This window comes from Desmodus rotundus, chromosome 4 (genome assembly GCF_022682495.2).
Source record: "Desmodus rotundus isolate HL8 chromosome 4, HLdesRot8A.1, whole genome shotgun sequence".
NCBI classification, from domain to species: domain Eukaryota; kingdom Metazoa; phylum Chordata; class Mammalia; order Chiroptera; family Phyllostomidae; genus Desmodus; species Desmodus rotundus.
The window spans coordinates 135,460,032-135,481,270 of NC_071390.1; positions in this window are offsets into that span (position 1 = coordinate 135,460,032).

The window sequence follows — 21,239 nt, forward strand, 5'->3', positions numbered from 1 at the left end:
CATAGTTTTGATCCTCTTTTTCTTCCGTAAGTGCCTTTAGCTTTTCACAAAATAATGGCTTGGTGACGGGGAACTCCTTTGGCTTTATCTTGCCTGAGGGGCACTGTATGTGTATGAGCCCATTCCGCGACAAACGATAGCTTTGCTGGATAGGGTAGTGTAGCTTGCAGCTAGCTTTGCTTTCCATCCCTTGGAATACTTCTTCCCAGTCCCTTGTGGCCTGCAAATTTTCTTAGGAGCTATCAGCTGACATTCTCAGGGGAACTCCTTTGTCAGGCACTCTCTGCTTTTGTCTTGCTGCTTTTAAGAAACTTGCGCGTGGTTAACCTTTGGCGTTTTAATTATGATGTACCTTGGTGTGATCGACGCTGGGCCCACTTTTGATAGGAGTTCTGTGTGCTTGCCGGCCTTGTATGTGTATTCCCTTCAGCAACGTGGGGAAGTTTTCTTTCATTATATTTTCAAAGAGGTTTTCATTTCCTCCCTTTTTTATCCCTCTCCTTCTGTCAGCCCTATGAGTTGGGTGTTGGTAGGTTTGAGGATTTTCCAGAGGCTCCTGAGCCTCTCAGTGTTGTATTGGCTATATTTTCTTCCCTCATGTATATACTCCTCTTTCTTTGGTGCTTGAATACACGTTTCTCTATTTCCCAACAACTCTCTGCCCGCCCTACCCAACCCTACCTCCCACCCTCACTTTTAAGCCCCTTTGGCTTTGTCCACAGGCCCTTCCTACGTGTTCTTTCACGGCCCTTTCCCTTCCTTCGCACCTTATGGCCCTACACTCTCCGCTCCGGTTACTCTCAGTTTGTTCTTCATTTCAGTGACTCTGGCCACAATTTGTAGGTTCTACTCATGGGTGAGATCATATGGTAGCCGTCTTCCCCCACCTGACTTCCTTCAATTAGCATGAAGCTGCCTGGTTCTGTCCGTGTAGTCATGAAGGGTAGGAGCTCCTGCTTTCCTTGTGTCGGGAGGTACTTTTATTGTGCAAAAGTACCACAGTTCGTGGATGCACTCATGCAGTGATGGGCACCCGGGCTGCTTCCTGCACTTGGCTCTGGTAAATGAAGCTGCTGTGAACATTGGGGTGCACAGGTTCTGTTGTGTTAGTGTTTCTGGATTCATAGGGTGAAATCCCAGCAGTGGAATTGCTGTGCCAGGTGGCAATTCCAGTTTGAGTTTCTAGAGGAGGTGCCATAGTGTTTTCCTCTGTGTTTTCACGGTTCGCATTCCCACCGACAGTGCACTAGGATTCCCTTTTGTCCACCACCTCAGCAGCACTTGGCCTTTGTTGATTTGTTTACCATGGCCCCTGTGACCGGTGCTGGGAGGAACCTTAGGGTGGTTTTAATTGGCTTCTCTCTGATGGCTGGTTTTGCTGAGGATCCTCTCATATGTCTCTGGGGCCTCTGTGCTTCCTCCTTGGAGAGATGTCTCCTCAAGTCCTTTACCCTTTTGTCAATTGGATCGTTTGTCTCCAGGGTGTGAAGTCGTGTGAGTTCTCTCTATGTTCGGGACACCACAGCCTTGTCCCAGTTATCACTGGCAAGTGTGTTTTCCCATACAGTTGGTCCCCTTTTCATTTTGCTAATGGTTCTTTCGCCACGCAGAAGCTGGAGAAATTCTGATGGAGTCCCACTTGTCCATTGTCTCCTTCGTGACCCTTGGCCTAAGGGTGAGAATCCTGGTGAGAAGATTGCTGTGTGGAATATCTGAGGGATTCCTGCCAGTCTTCAGCTCTAGGACTTTTATGGAATGACAGCATGTTTCCGTCTTTTATCCTTCTTGAGGTTGCTTTTCTTTGTGGCGTAACTTGGTGGTTCAGTTTCATTTTGGTCCCCGTGTAGCAGTGCAGATATTCCAACACAGTTTGCCGAAGAGGCTCTTTTCATCCCATCATATGCTCCTGGCCCCTTTGTCGAATGTTAAGTGACCATAGAGACTTGGGTTTGTTGCTGGTCTCTATCCTGTTCACTGCTGTATGCGTCTCTTCCTATGCCAGTAGCAGACGGTTCTGATCACCATGGCCTCGTGTGATTTCAGCTATGATGATCCCACCTAGTTCGTTCTTCTTTATCAGAATTGCTGCAGCTATTCGGGGCCGTTGATGGTTCCAGATAGACGTTGGAATAGTTTCTTCGATGTCCGTGAAATATGTCATTGGTATTTCAATAACGATTGAGTTGAACCTACAAATGGCGTTGCGTAGACAGGACACTTTGATGGTGTTAATTCTTCCAATCCAGCAACATGTTGCGTGCTGCCATTTGTTGGTGCCTGCCTTAATTTCTTTCTTCCATGTTGTGTACTTTTCTGAGTAGGGGTCTTTCACCTCCTCGGTTAAGATTATTCCTAAGGACTTTGGTTTTCTCGTTGCTGTGTCAGAGGGGATTCGCTCCTGGATTTCACTTCTGATATTTCACTCTTGGTGTGCAAGAAATACTCATGGTTTCTCATTATTGACTTTGTGTGCCTCTGTTGCGCCAGAGTGGCTTACTACGTGAAGTAGTTTCTTGGCGGAGTCTATCGGATTTTCCATGCACACCACGATGTCCTCTGCAAACAATGGCATCTTCCCTCCCTGCTCTCAATTTGGATGGCATTTATTTCTTTTTCTTGCCAGGTCACTGTGGCTAGGACTTCCAGTACTATGTAGTGGTGACAGTGGACATGCTTGTCTTGTTTTCCATCTTCGTGGGAAAGGGTTTAGCTTTAGCCCTATGAGTGGGATGTTGGCTGTAGGTCTTAGATGTGTTTTGTGGCCCTTCTTGCGTGAGTAGATCAAGAAATTAAGATGGCCAAAATGGAGCAGGGAAGAAATGTGAGGAGAGCACTATCCCACAGTGACATGGGATGGATGGAATATTTCAAATTACTGTTATTCTCTAATTGTATATGCAAGCTGATCAAGTCACAACGCTTTCTCAGCCGATAAGTGAATCCTGTAGTAAACTCACCTGTCCTGACCATTGTGTACTTCCCAAACTACAGAACACACGGATGACCGTGATGAATACTTGGCACGGAAGGTATACATGCTTCTGCTGTTTGCATGAAGTATAAGCTGTGGCACACTGTTTGATATTTATTCTGTCCGGGCCGTGACTTGTTTCTCTGATTGAGGATCACGGCTCTCCCATGAGGCATTAGGGTCACTTTGGTGTGTGCACCCATTTCTCTTTTAGTTAGGATCTTCGGAGACACCATTATACTCTTGACGTCACAACTGCCTGTTTTGATAAACCTACATTCTTCCTGGTTCCTTCAGTGTCTGTGGTGTATTCTCCTTTTCTCTTTAGTGGTTCTTCTTATCCACCAGCCCCCTGACAAAAAAAGTTCAACAACTAACACCTAATGTAATCATATCCAAAGCCTGTCCTCATCGGTATGAGGACTCGGCTCCATAGCCACTCTGCATGAATGTATAGTTGGCGTCCATACTTTCATAGAATTGAGGATCATTATTTTGCTTTTCAGATTCTCCTGAAAGAATTTCCCCCCCCAAGGTAATAAATTTTATGTTTTCCTATCGCGGTATTAAGAAGAGATTAAATGAAATGTGTATCATTTACGAGACATTGTCTTCAAAGCTTATTCGGGGCGCCGTTGACGTGAGAGATCGTGGGCCTAAAGACGGAGTCGCAAGGAATTCTGCACGCACATCCAGATCAGGTAAATTTTGTGCCTGAAATTTAAGTCTAGAAAGTCATACGGGAGAACGTTTGTGTGCGCAGACTCTCCTTATTCCGAATTTCTGTCTTTTGCAAGTTTGATGGTAGTTTATCAGTATGAAATGTGGATGCCATTGTTGGGATCCATGTTTGATATTGACAGGAAAAGGAACAAGGAAGAACTGCAAAATGGATACTTTACATAAGGTGGTTTACCTTTTGCTTTGATACCATAAAGTTTCCAGTTTGGAATCCCTACACTCATTCGGGACTCGTAGATGATAATTGTGGGGCTCTTAGGTTTTCTTACTGTTGCAACGTGCTTCTTTGCACCTGGACATTTCCCTAGGGTAAAACTGAGGTTGCTAACATATCATGTTTTTTAAAGTGTATTTTACTGGTTTTGCTCTCACCGGTGTCCCAAGTTTTTCCCCTCTGCTCCCCTCGTCCAAGTCAACCCCATTCCCTTCAGCCATTCTGCACTTAGTTGAAGTCCGGGGGCATGATTATAAGTTCTCGTGATACTTCACTTGCCATACCGTTCTTGACGTTGCCCTGTCTGCTCAGTACCTACCAATTTGTACTGGCTAATTCCTGCATTTCCCCCCTCCTGCTTCCCCTTCCTCCTCCTGTCTCATAAGCCTCCAAATGATCTCCATAGCGCTGATTGTGTTTCTGTCCTGCTTGTTTGCTTCGTTGGCTTTTGGATCCCATTGTTGATAGCTGTGAATGTGTTGCCCTTGAGATGTTCATAGTTTTGATCCTCTTTTTCTTCCGTAAGTGCCTTTAGCTTTTCACAAAATAATGGCTTGGTGACGGGGAACTCCTTTGGCTTTATCTTGCCTGAGGGGCACTGTATGTGTATGAGCCCATTCCGCGACAAACGATAGCTTTGCTGGATAGGGTAGTGTAGCTTGCAGCTAGCTTTGCTTTCCATCCCTTGGAATACTTCTTCCCAGTCCCTTGTGGCCTGCAAATTTTCTTAGGAGCTATCAGCTGACATTCTCAGGGGAACTCCTTTGTCAGGCACTCTCTGCTTTTGTCTTGCTGCTTTTAAGAAACTTGCGCGTGGTTAACCTTTGGCGTTTTAATTATGATGTACCTTGGTGTGATCGACGCTGGGCCCACTTTTGATAGGAGTTCTGTGTGCTTGCCGGCCTTGTATGTGTATTCCCTTCAGCAACGTGGGGAAGTTTTCTTTCATTATATTTTCAAAGAGGTTTTCATTTCCTCCCTTTTTTATCCCTCTCCTTCTGTCAGCCCTATGAGTTGGGTGTTGGTAGGTTTGAGGATTTTCCAGAGGCTCCTGAGCCTCTCAGTGTTGTATTGGCTATATTTTCTTCCCTCATGTATATACTCCTCTTTCTTTGGTGCTTGAATACACGTTTCTCTATTTCCCAACAACTCTCTGCCCGCCCTACCCAACCCTACCTCCCACCCTCACTTTTAAGCCCCTTTGGCTTTGTCCACAGGCCCTTCCTACGTGTTCTTTCACGGCCCTTTCCCTTCCTTCGCACCTTATGGCCCTACACTCTCCGCTCCGGTTACTCTCAGTTTGTTCTTCATTTCAGTGACTCTGGCCACAATTTGTAGGTTCTACTCATGGGTGAGATCATATGGTACCCGTCTTCCCCCACCTGACTTCCTTCAATTAGCATGAAGCTGCCTGGTTCTGTCCGTGTAGTCATGAAGGGTAGGAGCTCCTGCTTTCCTTGTGTCGGGAGGTACTTTTATTGTGCAAAAGTACCACAGTTCGTGGATGCACTCATGCAGTGATGGGCACCCGGGCTGCTTCCTGCACTTGGCTCTGGTAAATGAAGCTGCTGTGAACATTGGGGTGCACAGGTTCTGTTGTGTTAGTGTTTCTGGATTCATAGGGTGAAATCCCAGCAGTGGAATTGCTGTGCCAGGTGGCAATTCCAGTTTGAGTTTCTAGAGGAGGTGCCATAGTGTTTTCCTCTGTGTTTTCACGGTTCGCATTCCCACCGACAGTGCACTAGGATTCCCTTTTGTCCACCACCTCAGCAGCACTTGGCCTTTGTTGATTTGTTTACCATGGCCCCTGTGACCGGTGCTGGGAGGAACCTTAGGGTGGTTTTAATTGGCTTCTCTCTGATGGCTGGTTTTGCTGAGGATCCTCTCATATGTCTCTGGGGCCTCTGTGCTTCCTCCTTGGAGAGATGTCTCCTCAAGTCCTTTACCCTTTTGTCAATTGGATCGTTTGTCTCCAGGGTGTGAAGTCGTGTGAGTTCTCTCTATGTTCGGGACACCACAGCCTTGTCCCAGTTATCACTGGCAAGTGTGTTTTCCCATACAGTTGGTCCCCTTTTCATTTTGCTAATGGTTCTTTCGCCATGCAGAAGCTGGAGAAATTCTGATGGAGTCCCACTTGTCCATTGTCTCCTTCGTGACCCTTGGCCTAAGGGTGAGAATCCTGGTGAGAAGATTGCTGTGTGGAATATCTGAGGGATTCCTGCCAGTCTTCAGCTCTAGGACTTTTATGGAATGACAGCATGTTTCCGTCTTTTATCCTTCTTGAGGTTGCTTTTCTTTGTGGCGTAACTTGGTGGTTCAGTTTCATTTTGGTCCCCGTGTAGCAGTGCAGATATTCCAACACCGTTTGCCGAAGAGGCTCTTTTCATCCCATCATATGCTCCTTGGCCCCTTTGTCGAATGTTAAGTGACCATAGAGACTTGGGTTTGTTGCTGGTCTCTATCCTGTTCACTGCTGTATGCGTCTCTTCCTATGCCAGTAGCAGACGGTTCTGATCACCATGGCCTCGTGTGATTTCAGCTATGATGATCCCACCTAGTTCGTTCTTCTTTATCAGAATTGCTGCAGCTATTCGGGGCCGTTGATGGTTCCAGATAGACGTTGGAATAGTTTCTTCGATGTCCGTGAAATATGTCATTGGTATTTCAATAAGGATTGAGTTGAACCTACAAATGGCGTTGCGTAGACAGGACACTTTGATGGTGTTAATTCTTCCAATCCAGCAACATGTTGCGTGCTGCCATTTGTTGGTGCCTGCCTTAATTTCTTATTTCCATGTTGTGTACTTTTCTGAGTAGGGGTCTTTCACCTCCTCGGTTAAGATTATTCCTAAGGACTTTGGTTTTCTCGTTGCTGTGTCAGAGGGGATTCGCTCCTGGATTTCACTTCTGATATTTCACTCTTGGTGTGCAAGAAATACTCATGGTTTCTCATTATTGACTTTGTGTGCCTCTGTTGCGCCAGAGTGGCTTACTACGTGAAGTAGTTTCTTGGCGGAGTCTATCGGATTTTCCATGCACACCACGATGTCCTCTGCAAACAATGGCATCTTCCCTCCCTGCTCTCAATTTGGATGGCATTTATTTCTTTTTCTTGCCAGGTCACTGTGGCTAGGACTTCCAGTACTATGTAGTGGTGACAGTGGACATGCTTGTCTTGTTTTCCATCTTCGTGGGAAAGGGTTTAGCTTTAGCCCTATGAGTGGGATGTTGGCTGTAGGTCTTAGATGTGTTTTGTGGCCCTTCTTGCGTGAGTAGATCAAGAAATTAAGATGGCCAAAATGGAGCAGGGAAGAAATGTGAGGAGAGCACTATCCCACAGTGACATGGGATGGATGGAATATTTCAAATTACTGTTATTCTCTAATTGTATATGCAAGCTGATCAAGTCACAACGCTTTCTCAGCCGATAAGTGAATCCTGTAGTAAACTCACCTGTCCTGACCATTGTGTACTTCCCAAACTACAGAACACATGGATGACCGTGATGAATACTTGGCACGGAAGGTATACATGCTTCTGCTGTTTGCATGAAGTATAAGCTGTGGCACACTGTTTGATATTTATTCTGTCCGGGCCGTGACTTGTTTCTCTGATTGAGGATCACGGCTCTCCCATGAGGCATTAGGGTCACTTTGGTGTGTGCACCCATTTCTCTTTTAGTTAGGATCTTCGGAGACACCATTATACTCTTGACGTCACAACTGCCTGTTTTGATAAACCTACATTCTTCCTGGTTCCTTCAGTGTCTGTGGTGTATTCTCCTTTTCTCTTTAGTGGTTCTTCTTATCCACCAGCCCCCTGACAAAAAAAGTTCAACAACTAACACCTAATGTAATCATATCCAAAGCCTGTCCTCATCGGTATGAGGACTCGGCTCCATAGCCACTCTGCATGAATGTATAGTTGGCGTCCATACTTTCATAGAATTGAGGATCATTATTTTGCTTTTCAGATTCTCCTGAAAGAATTTCCCCCCCCAAGGTAATAAATTTTATGTTTTCCTATCGCGGTATTAAGAAGAGATTAAATGAAATGTGTATCATTTACGAGACATTGTCTTCAAAGCTTATTCGGGGCGCCGTTGACGTGAGAGATCGTGGGCCTAAAGACGGAGTCGCAAGGAATTCTGCACGCACATCCAGATCAGGTAAATTTTGTGCCTGAAATTTAAGTCTAGAAAGTCATACGGGAGAACGTTTGTGTGCGCAGACTCTCCTTATTCCGAATTTCTGTCTTTTGCAAGTTTGATGGTAGTTTATCAGTATGAAATGTGGATGCCATTGTTGGGATCCATGTTTGATATTGACAGGAAAAAGAACAAGGAAGAACTGCAAAATGGATACTTTACATAAGGTGGTTTACCTTTTGCTTTGATACCATAAAGTTTCCAGTTTGGAATCCCTACACTCATTCGGGACTCGTAGATGATAATTGTGGGGCTCTTAGGTTTTCTTACTGTTGCAACGTGCTTCTTTGCACCTGGACATTTCCCTAGGGTAAAACTGAGGTTGCTAACATATCATGTTTTTTAAAGTGTATTTTACTGGTTTTGCTCTCACCGGTGTCCCAAGTTTTTCCCCTCTGCTCCCCTCGTCCAAGTCAACCCCATTCCCTTCAGCCATTCTGCACTTAGTTGAAGTCCGGGGGCATGATTATAAGTTCTCGTGATACTTCACTTGCCATACCGTTCTTGACGTTGCCCTGTCTGCTCAGTACCTACCAATTTGTACTGGCTAATTCCTGCATTTCCCCCCTCCTGCTTCCCCTTCCTCCTCCTGTCTCATAAGCCTCCAAATGATCTCCATAGCGCTGATTGTGTTTCTGTCCTGCTTGTTTGCTTCGTTGGCTTTTGGATCCCATTGTTGATAGCTGTGAATGTGTTGCCCTTGAGATGTTCATAGTTTTGATCCTCTTTTTCTTCCGTAAGTGCCTTTAGCTTTTCACAAAATAATGGCTTGGTGACGGGGAACTCCTTTGGCTTTATCTTGCCTGAGGGGCACTGTATGTGTATGAGCCCATTCCGCGACAAACGATAGCTTTGCTGGATAGGGTAGTGTAGCTTGCAGCTAGCTTTGCTTTCCATCCCTTGGAATACTTCTTCCCAGTCCCTTGTGGCCTGCAAATTTTCTTAGGAGCTATCAGCTGACATTCTCAGGGGAACTCCTTTGTCAGGCACTCTCTGCTTTTGTCTTGCTGCTTTTAAGAAACTTGCGCGTGGTTAACCTTTGGCGTTTTAATTATGATGTACCTTGGTGTGATCGACGCTGGGCCCACTTTTGATAGGAGTTCTGTGTGCTTGCCGGCCTTGTATGTGTATTCCCTTCAGCAACGTGGGGAAGTTTTCTTTCATTATATTTTCAAAGAGGTTTTCATTTCCTCCCTTTTTTATCCCTCTCCTTCTGTCAGCCCTATGAGTTGGGTGTTGGTAGGTTTGAGGATTTTCCAGAGGCTCCTGAGCCTCTCAGTGTTGTATTGGCTATATTTTCTTCCCTCATGTATATACTCCTCTTTCTTTGGTGCTTGAATACACGTTTCTCTATTTCCCAACAACTCTCTGCCCGCCCTACCCAACCCTACCTCCCACCCTCACTTTTAAGCCCCTTTGGCTTTGTCCACAGGCCCTTCCTACGTGTTCTTTCACGGCCCTTTCCCTTCCTTCGCACCTTATGGCCCTACACTCTCCGCTCCGGTTACTCTCAGTTTGTTCTTCATTTCAGTGACTCTGGCCACAATTTGTAGGTTCTACTCATGGGTGAGATCATATGGTAGCCGTCTTCCCCCACCTGACTTCCTTCAATTAGCATGAAGCTGCCTGGTTCTGTCCGTGTAGTCATGAAGGGTAGGAGCTCCTGCTTTCCTTGTGTCGGGAGGTACTTTTATTGTGCAAAAGTACCACAGTTCGTGGATGCACTCATGCAGTGATGGGCACCCGGGCTGCTTCCTGCACTTGGCTCTGGTAAATGAAGCTGCTGTGAACATTGGGGTGCACAGGTTCTGTTGTGTTAGTGTTTCTGGATTCATAGGGTGAAATCACAGCAGTGGAATTGCTGTGCCAGGTGGCAATTCCAGTTTGAGTTTCTAGAGGAGGTGCCATAGTGTTTTCCTCTGTGTTTTCACGGTTCGCATTCCCACCGACAGTGCACTAGGATTCCCTTTTGTCCACCACCTCAGCAGCACTTGGCCTTTGTTGATTTGTTTACCATGGCCCCTGTGACCGGTGCTGGGAGGAACCTTAGGGTGGTTTTAATTGGCTTCTCTCTGATGGCTGGTTTTGCTGAGGATCCTCTCATATGTCTCTGGGGCCTCTGTGCTTCCTCCTTGGAGAGATGTCTCCTCAAGTCCTTTACCCTTTTGTCAATTGGATCGTTTGTCTCCAGGGTGTGAAGTCGTGTGAGTTCTCTCTATGTTCGGGACACCACAGCCTTGTCCCAGTTATCACTGGCAAGTGTGTTTTCCCATACAGTTGGTCCCCTTTTCATTTTGCTAATGGTTCTTTCGCCACGCAGAAGCTGGAGAAATTCTGATGGAGTCCCACTTGTCCATTGTCTCCTTCGTGACCCTTAGCCTAAGGGTGAGAATCCTGGTGAGAAGATTGCTGTGTGGAATATCTGAGGGATTCCTGCCAGTCTTCAGCTCTAGGACTTTTATGGAATGACAGCATGTTTCCGTCTTTTATCCTTCTTGAGGTTGCTTTTCTTTGTGGCGTAACTTGGTGGTTCAGTTTCATTTTGGTCCCCGTGTAGCAGTGCAGATATTCCAACACCGTTTGCCGAAGAGGCTCTTTTCATCCCATCATATGCTCCTGGCCCCTTTGTCGAATGTTAAGTGACCATAGAGACTTGGGTTTGTTGCTGGTCTCTATCCTGTTCACTGCTGTATGCGTCTCTTCCTATGCCAGTAGCAGACGGTTCTGATCACCATGGCCTCGTGTGATTTCAGCTATGATGATCCCACCTAGTTCGTTCTTCTTTATCAGAATTGCTGCAGCTATTCGGGGCCGTTGATGGTTCCAGATAGACGTTGGAATAGTTTCTTCGATGTCCGTGAAATATGTCATTGGTATTTCAATAACGATTGAGTTGAACCTACAAATGGTGTTGCGTAGACAGGACACTTTGATGGTGTTAATTCTTCCAATCCAGCAACATGTTGCGTGCTGCCATTTGTTCGTGCCTGCCTTAATTTCTTTCTTCCATGTTGTGTACTTTTCTGAGTAGGGGTCTTTCACCTCCTCGGTTAAGATTATTCCTAAGGACTTTGGTTTTCTCGTTGCTGTGTCAGAGGGGATTCGCTCCTGGATTTCACTTCTGATATTTCACTCTTGGTGTGCAAGAAATACTCATGGTTTCTCATTATTGACTTTGTGTGCCTCTGTTGCGCCAGAGTGGCTTACTACGTGAAGTAGTTTCTTGGCGGAGTCTATCGGATTTTCCATGCACACCACGATGTCCTCTGCAAACAATGGCATCTTCCCTCCCTGCTCTCAATTTGGATGGCATTTATTTCTTTTTCTTGCCAGGTCACTGTGGCTAGGACTTCCAGTACTATGTAGTGGTGACAGTGGACATGCTTGTCTTGTTTTCCATCTTCGTGGGAAAGGGTTTAGCTTTAGCCCTATGAGTGGGATGTTGGCTGTAGGTCTTAGATGTGTTTTGTGGCCCTTCTTGCGTGAGTAGATCAAGAAATTAAGATGGCCAAAATGGAGCAGGGAAGAAATGTGAGGAGAGCACTATCCCACAGTGACATGGGATGGATGGAATATTTCAAATTACTGTTATTCTCTAATTGTATATGCAAGCTGATCAAGTCACAACGCTTTCTCAGCCGATAAGTGAATCCTGTAGTAAACTCACCTGTCCTGACCATTGTGTACTTCCCAAACTACAGAACACACGGATGACCGTGATGAATACTTGGCACGGAAGGTATACATGCTTCTGCTGTTTGCATGAAGTATAAGCTGTGGCACACTGTTTGATATTTATTCTGTCCGGGCCGTGACTTGTTTCTCTGATTGAGGATCACGGCTCTCCCATGAGGCATTAGGGTCACTTTGGTGTGTGCACCCATTTCTCTTTTAGTTAGGATCTTCGGAGACACCATTATACTCTTGACGTCACAACTGCCTGTTTTGATAAACCTACATTCTTCCTGGTTCCTTCAGTGTCTGTGGTGTATTCTCCTTTTCTCTTTAGTGGTTCTTCTTATCCACCAGCCCCCTGACAAAAAAAGTTCAACAACTAACACCTAATGTAATCATATCCAAAGCCTGTCCTCATCGGTATGAGGACTCGGCTCCATAGCCACTCTGCATGAATGTATAGTTGGCGTCCATACTTTCATAGAATTGAGGATCATTATTTTGCTTTTCAGATTCTCCTGAAAGAATTTCCCCCCCCAAGGTAATAAATTTTATGTTTTCCTATCGCGGTATTAAGAAGAGATTAAATGAAATGTGTATCATTTACGAGACATTGTCTTCAAAGCTTATTCGGGGCGCCGTTGACGTGAGAGATCGTGGGCCTAAAGACGGAGTCGCAAGGAATTCTGCACGCACATCCAGATCAGGTAAATTTTGTGCCTGAAATTTAAGTCTAGAAAGTCATACGGGAGAACGTTTGTGTGCGCAGACTCTCCTTATTCCGAATTTCTGTCTTTTGCAAGTTTGATGGTAGTTTATCAGTATGAAATGTGGATGCCATTGTTGGGATCCATGTTTGATATTGACAGGAAAAGGAACAAGGAAGAACTGCAAAATGGATACTTTACATAAGGTGGTTTACCTTTTGCTTTGATACCATAAAGTTTCCAGTTTGGAATCCCTACACTCATTCGGGACTCGTAGATGATAATTGTGGGGCTCTTAGGTTTTCTTACTGTTGCAACGTGCTTCTTTGCACCTGGACATTTCCCTAGGGTAAAACTGAGGTTGCTAACATATCATGTTTTTTAAAGTGTATTTTACTGGTTTTGCTCTCACCGGTGTCCCAAGTTTTTCCCCTCTGCTCCCCTCGTCCAAGTCAACCCCATTCCCTTCAGCCATTCTGCACTTAGTTGAAGTCCGGGGGCATGATTATAAGTTCTCGTGATACTTCACTTGCCATACCGTTCTTGACGTTGCCCTGTCTGCTCAGTACCTACCAATTTGTACTGGCTAATTCCTGCATTTCCCCCCTCCTGCTTCCCCTTCCTCCTCCTGTCTCATAAGCCTCCAAATGATCTCCATAGCGCTGATTGTGTTTCTGTCCTGCTTGTTTGCTTCGTTGGCTTTTGGATCCCATTGTTGATAGCTGTGAATGTGTTGCCCTTGAGATGTTCATAGTTTTGATCCTCTTTTTCTTCCGTAAGTGCCTTTAGCTTTTCACAAAATAATGGCTTGGTGACGGGGAACTCCTTTGGCTTTATCTTGCCTGAGGGGCACTGTATGTGTATGAGCCCATTCCGCAACAAACGATAGCTTTGCTGGATAGGGTAGTGTAGCTTGCAGCTAGCTTTGCTTTCCATCCCTTGGAATACTTCTTCCCAGTCCCTTGTGGCCTGCAAATTTTCTTAGGAGCTATCAGCTGACATTCTCAGGGGAACTCCTTTGTCAGGCACTCTCTGCTTTTGTCTTGCTGCTTTTAAGAAACTTGCGCGTGGTTAACCTTTGGCGTTTTAATTATGATGTACCTTGGTGTGATCGACGCTGGGCCCACTTTTGATAGGAGTTCTGTGTGCTTGCCGGCCTTGTATGTGTATTCCCTTCAGCAACGTGGGGAAGTTTTCTTTCATTATATTTTCAAAGAGGTTTTCATTTCCTCCCTTTTTTATCCCTCTCCTTCTGTCAGCCCTATGAGTTGGGTGTTGGTAGGTTTGAGGATTTTCCAGAGGCTCCTGAGCCTCTCAGTGTTGTATTGGCTATATTTTCTTCCCTCATGTATATACTCCTCTTTCTTTGGTGCTTGAATACACGTTTCTCTATTTCCCAACAACTCTCTGCCCGCCCTACCCAACCCTACCTCCCACCCTCACTTTTAAGCCCCTTTGGCTTTGTCCACAGGCCCTTCCTACGTGTTCTTTCACGGCCCTTTCCCTTCCTTCGCACCTTATGGCCCTACACTCTCCGCTCCGGTTACTCTCAGTTTGTTCTCCATTTCAGTGACTCTGGCCACAATTTGTAGGTTCTACTCATGGGTGAGATCATATGGTAGCCGTCTTCCCCCACCTGAATTCCTTCAATTAGCATGAGGCTGCCTGGTTCTGTCCGTGTAGTCATGAAGGGTAGGAGCTCCTGCTTTCCTTGTGTCGGGAGGTACTTTTATTGTGCAAAAGTACCACAGTTCGTGGATGCACTCATGCAGTGATGGGCACCCGGGCTGCTTCCTGCACTTGGCTCTGGTAAATGAAGCTGCTGTGAACATTGGGGTGCACAGGTTCTGTTGTGTTAGTGTTTCTGGATTCATAGGGTGAAATCACAGCAGTGGAATTGCTGTGCCAGGTGGCAATTCCAGTTTGAGTTTCTAGAGGAGGTGCCATAGTGTTTTCCTCTGTGTTTTCACGGTTCGCATTCCCACCGACAGTGCACTAGGATTCCCTTTTGTCCACCACCTCAGCAGCACTTGGCCTTTGTTGATTTGTTTACCATGGCCCCTGTGACCGGTGCTGGGAGGAACCTTAGGGTGGTTTTAATTGGCTTCTCTCTGATGGCTGGTTTTGCTGAGGATCCTCTCATATGTCTCTGGGGCCTCTGTGCTTCCTCCTTGGAGAGATGTCTCCTCAAGTCCTTTACCCTTTTGTCAATTGGATCGTTTGTCTCCAGGGTGTGAAGTCGTGTGAGTTCTCTCTATGTTCGGGACACCACAGCCTTGTCCCAGTTATCACTGGCAAGTGTGTTTTCCCATACAGTTGGTCCCCTTTTCATTTTGCTAATGGTTCTTTCGCCATGCAGAAGCTGGAGAAATTCTGATGGAGTCCCACTTGTCCATTGTCTCCTTCGTGACCCTTGGCCTAAGGGTGAGAATCCTGGTGAGAAGATTGCTGTGTGGAATATCTGAGGGATTCCTGCCTGTCTTCAGCTCTAGGACTTTTATGGAATGACAGCATGTTTCCGTCTTTTATCCTTCTTGAGGTTGCTTTTCTTTGTGGCGTAACTTGGTGGTTCAGTTTCATTTTGGTCCCCGTGTAGCAGTGCAGATATTCCAACACCGTTTGCCGAAGAGGCTCTTTTCATCCCATCATATGCTCCTGGCCCCTTTGTCGAATGTTAAGTGACCATAGAGACTTGGGTTTGTTGCTGGTCTCTATCCTGTCCACTGCTGTATGCGTCTCTTCCTATGCCAGTAGCAGAGGGTTCTGATCACCATGGCCTCGTGTGATTTCAGCTATGATGATCCCACCTAGTTCGTTCTTCTTTCTCAGAATTGCTGCAGCTATTCGGGGCCGTTGATGGTTCCAGATAGACGTTGGAATAGTTTCTTCGATGTCCGTGAAATATGTCATTGGTATTTCAATAAGGATTGAGTTGAACCTACAAATGGCGTTGCGTAGACAGGACACTTTGATGGTGTTAATTCTTCCAATCCAGCAACATGTTGCGTGCTGCCATTTGTTCGTGCCTGCCTTAATTTCTTTCTTCCATGTTGTGTACTTTTCTGAGTAGGGGTCTTTCACCTCCTCGGTTAAGATTATTCCTAAGGACTTTGGTTTTCTCGTTGCTGTGTCAGAGGGGATTCGCTCCTGGATTTCACTTCTGATATTTCACTCTTGGTGTGCAAGAAATACTCATGGTTTCTCATTATTGACTTTGTGTGCCTCTGTTGCGCCAGAGTGGCTTACTACGTGAAGTAGTTTCTTGGCGGAGTCTATCGGATTTTCCATGCACACCACGATGTCCTCTGCAAACAATGGCAGCTTCCCTCCCTGCTCTCAATTTGGATGGCATTTATTTCTTTTTCTTGCCAGGTCACTGTGGCTAGGACTTCCAGTACTATGTAGTGGTGACAGTGGACATGCTTGTCTTGTTTTCCATCTTCGTGGGAAAGGGTTTAGCTTTAGCCCTATGAGTGGGATGTTGGCTGTAGGTCGTAGATGTGTTTTGTGGCCCTTCTTGCGTGAGTAGATCAAGAAATTAAGATGGCCAAAATGGAGCAGGGAAGAAATGTGAGGAGAGCACTATCCCACAGTGACATGGGATGGATGGAATATTTCAAATTACTGTTATTCTCTAATTGTATATGCAAGCTGATCAAGTCACAACGCTTTCTCAGCCGATAAGTGAATCCTGTAGTAAACTCACCTGTCCTGACCATTGTGTACTTCCCAAACTACAGAACACATGGATGACCGTGATGAATACTTGGCACGGAAGGTATACATGCTTCTGCTGTTTGCATGAAGTATAAGCTGTGGCACACTGTTTGATATTTATTCTGTCCGGGCCGTGACTTGTTTCTCTGATTGAGGATCACGGCTCTCCCATGAGGCATTAGGGTCACTTTGGTGTGTGCACCCATTTCTCTTTTAGTTAGGATCTTCGGAGACACCATTATACTCTTGACGTCACAACTGCCTGTTTTGATAAACCTACATTCTTCCTGGTTCCTTCAGTGTCTGTGGTGTATTCTCCTTTTCTCTTTAGTGGTTCTTCTTATCCACCAGGCCCCTGACAAAAAAAGTTCAACAACTAACACCTAATGTAATCATATCCAAAGCCTGTCCTCATCGGTATGAGGACTCGGCTCCATAGCCACTCTGCATGAATGTATAGTTGGCGTCCATACTTTCATAGAATTGAGGATCATTATTTTGCTTTTCAGATTCTCCTGAAAGAATTTCCCCCCCCAAGGTAATAAATTTTATGTTTTCCTATCGCGGTATTAAGAAGAGATTAAATGAAATGTGTATCATTTACGAGACATTGTCTTCAAAGCTTATTCGGGGCGCCGTTGACGTGAGAGATGGTGGGCCTAAAGACGGAGTGGCAAGGAATTCTGCACGCACATCCAGATCAGGTAAATTTTGTGCCCGAAATTTAAGTCTGGAAAGTCATACGGGAGAACGTTTGTGTGCGCAGACTCTCCTTGTTCCGAATTTCTGTCTTTTGCAAGTTTGATGGTAGTTTATCAGTATGAAATGTGGATGCCATTGTTGGGATCCATGTTTGATATTGACAGGAAAAGGAACAAGGAAGAACTGCAAAATGGATACTTTACATAAGGTGGTTTACCTTTTGCTTTGATACCATAAAGTTTCCAGTTTGGAATCCCTACACTCATTCGGGACTCGTAGATGATAATTGTGGGGCTCTTAGGTTTTCTTACTGTTGCAACGTGCTTCTTTGCACCTGGACATTTCCCTAGGGTAAAACTGAGGTTGCTAACATATCATGTTTTTTAAAGTGTATTTTACTGGTTTTGCTCTCACCGGTGTCCCACGTTTTTCCCCTCTGCTCCCCTCGTCCAAGTCAACCCCATTCCCTTCAGCCATTCTGCACTTAGTTGAAGTCCGGGGGCATGATTATAAGTTCTCGTGATACTTCACTTGCCATACCGTTCTTGACGTTGCCCTGTCTGCTCAGTACCTACCAATTTGTACTGGCTAATTCCTGCATTTCCCCCCTCCTGCTTCCCCTTCCTCCTCCTGTCTCATAAGCCTCCAAATGATCTCCATAGCGCTGATTGTGTTTCTGTCCTGCTTGTTTGCTTCGTTGGCTTTTGGATCCCATTGTTGATAGCTGTGAATGTATTGCCCTTGAGATGTTCATAGTTTTGATCCTCTTTTTCTTCCGTAAGTGCCTTTAGCTTTTCACAAAATAATGGCTTGGTGACGGGGAACTCCTTTGGCTTTATCTTGCCTGAGGGGCACTGTATGTGTATGAGCCCATTCCGCGACAAACGATAGCTTTGCTGGATAGGGTAGTGTAGCTTGCAGCTAGCTTTGCTTTCCATCCCTTGGAATACTTCTTCCCAGTCCCTTGTGGCCTGCAAATTTTCTTAGGAGCTATCAGCTGACATTCTCAGGGGAACTCCTTTGTCAGGCACTCTCTGCTTTTGTCTTGCTGCTTTTAAGAAACTTGCGCGTGGTTAACCTTTGGCGTTTTAATTATGATGTACCTTGGTGTGATCGACGCTGGGCCCACTTTTGATAGGAGTTCTGTGTGCTTGCCGGCCTTGTATGTGTATTCCCTTCAGCAACGTGGGGAAGTTTTCTTTCATTATATTTTCAAAGAGGTTTTCATTTCCTCCCTTTTTTATCCCTCTCCTTCTGTCAGCCCTATGAGTTGGGTGTTGGTAGGTTTGAGGATTTTCCAGAGGCTCCTGAGCCTCTCAGTGTTGTGTTGGCTATATTTTCTTCCCTCATGTATATACTCCTCTTTCTTTGGTGCTTGAATACATGTTTCTCTATTTCCCAACAACTCTCTGCCCGCCCTACCCAACCCTACCTCCCACCCTCACTTTTAAGCCCCTTTGGCTTTGTCCACAGGCCCTTCCTACGTGTTCTTTCACGGCCCTTTCCCTTCCTTCGCACCTTATGGCCCTACACTCTCCGCTCCGGTTACTCTCAGTTTGTTCTTCATTTCAGTGACTCTGGCCACAATTTGTAGGTTCTACTCATGGGTGAGATCATATGGTAGCCGTCTTCCCCCACCTGACTTCCTTCAATTAGCATGAAGCTGCCTGGTTCTGTCCGTGTAGTCATGAAGGGTAGGAGCTCCTGCTTTCCTTGTGTCGGGAGGTACTTTTATTGTGCAAAAGTACCACAGTTCGTGGATGCACTCATGCAGTGATGGGCACCCGGGCTGCTTCCTGCACTTGGCTCTGGTAAATGAAGCTGCTGTGAACATTGGGGTGCACAGGTTCTGTTGTGTTAGTGTTTCTGGATTCATAGGGTGAAATCCCAGCAGTGGAATTGCTGTGCCAGGTGGCAATTCCAGTTTGAGTTTCTAGAGGAGGTGCCATAGTGTTTTCCTCTGTGTTTTCACGGTTCGCATTCCCACCGACAGTGCACTAGGATTCCCTTTTGTCCACCACCTCAGCAGCACTTGGCCTTTGTTGATTTGTGTACCATGGCCCCTGTGACCGGTGCTGGGAGGAACCTTAGGGTGGTTTTAATTGGCTTCTCTCTGATGGCTGGTTTTGCTGAGGATCCTCTCATATGTCTCTGGGGCCTCTGTGCTTCCTCCTTGGAGAGATGTCTCCTCAAGTCCTTTACCCTTTTGTCAATTGGATCGTTTGTCTCCAGGGTGTGAAGTCGTGTGAGTTCTCTCTATGTTCGGGACACCACAGCCTTGTCCCAGTTATCACTGGCAAGTGTGTTTTCCCATACAGTTGGTCCCCTTTTCATTTTGCTAATGGTTCTTTCGCCATGCAGAAGCTGGAGAAATTCTGATGGAGTCCCACTTGTCCATTGTCTCCTTCGTGACCCTTAGCCTAAGGGTGAGAATCCTGGTGAGAAGATTGCTGTGTGGAATATCTGAGGGATTCCTGCCTGTCTTCAGCTCTAGGACTTTTATGGAATGACAGCATGTTTCCGTCTTTTATCCTTCTTGAGGTTGCTTTTCTTTGTGGCGTAACTTGGTGGTTCAGTTTCATTTTGGTCCCCGTGTAGCAGTGCAGATATTCCAACACCGTTTGCCGAAGAGGCTCTTTTCATCCCATCATATGCTCCTTGGCCCCTTTGTCGAATGTTAAGTGACCATAGAGACTTGGGTTTGTTGCTGGTCTCTATCCTGTTCACTGCTGTATGCGTCTCTTCCTATGCCAGTAGCAGACGGTTCTGATCACCATGGCCTCGTGTGATTTCAGCTATGATGATCCCACCTAGTTCGTTCTTCTTTATCAGAATTGCTGCAGCTATTCGGGGCCGTTGATGGTTCCAGATAGACGTTGGAATAGTTTCTTCGATGTCCGTGAAATATGTCATTGGTATTTCAATAACGATTGAGTTGAACCTACAAATGGCGTTGCGTAGACAGGACACTTTGATGGTGTTAATTCTTCCAATCCAGCAACATGTTGCGTGCTGCCATTTGTTGGTGCCTGCCTTAATTTCTTTCTTCCATGTTGTGTACTTTTCTGAGTAGGGGTCTTTCACCTCCTCGGTTAAGATTATTCCTAAGGACTTTGGTTTTCTCGTTGCTGTGTCAGAGGGGATTCGCTCCTGGATTTCACTTCTGATATTTCACTCTTGGTGTGCAAGAAATACTCATGGTTTCTCATTATTGACTTTGTGTGCCTCTGTTGCGCCAGAGTGGCTTACTACGTGAAGTAGTTTCTTGGCGGAGTCTATCGGATTTTCCATGCACACCACGATGTCCTCTGCAAACAATGGCATCTTCCCTCCCTGCTCTCAATTTGGATGGCATTTATTTCTTTTTCTTGCCAGGTCACTGTGGCTAGGACTTCCAGTACTATGTAGTGGTGACAGTGGACATGCTTGTCTTGTTTTCCATCTTCGTGGGAAAGGGTTTAGCTTTAGCCCTATGAGTGGGATGTTGGCTGTAGGTCTTAGATGTGTTTTGTGGCCCTTCTTGCGTGAGTAGATCAAGAAATTAAGATGGCCAAAATGGAGCAGGGAAGAAATGTGAGGAGAGCACTATCCCACAGTGACATGGGATGGATGGAATATTTCAAATTACTGTTATTCTCTAATTGTATATGCAAGCTGATCAAGTCACAACGCTTTCTCAGCCGATAAGTGAATCCTGTAGTAAACTCACCTGTCCTGACCATTGTGTACTTCCCAAACTACAGAACACATGGATGACCGTGATGAATACTTGGCACGGAAGGTATACATGCTTCTGCTGTTTGCATGAAGTATAAGCTGTGGCACACTGTTTGATATTTATTCTGTCCGGGCCGTGACTTGTTTCTCTGATTGAGGATCACGGCTCTCCCATGAGGCATTAGGGTCACTTTGGTGTGTGCACCCATTTCTCTTTTAGTTAGGATCTTCGGAGACACCATTATACTCTTGACGTCACAACTGCCTGTTTTGATAAACCTACATTCTTCCTGGTTCCTTCAGTGTCTGTGGTGTATTCTCCTTTTCTCTTTAGCGGTTCTTCTTATCCACCAGCCCCCTGACAAAAAAAGTTCAACAACTAACACCTAATGTAATCATATCCAAAGCCTGTCCTCATCGGTATGAGGACTCGGCTCCATAGCCACTCTGCATGAATGTATAGTTGGCGTCCATACTTTCATAGAATTGAGGATCATTATTTTGCTTTTCAGATTCTCCTGAAAGAATTTCCTCCCCCAAGGTAATAAATTTTATGTTTTCCTATCGCGGTATTAAGAAGAGATTAAA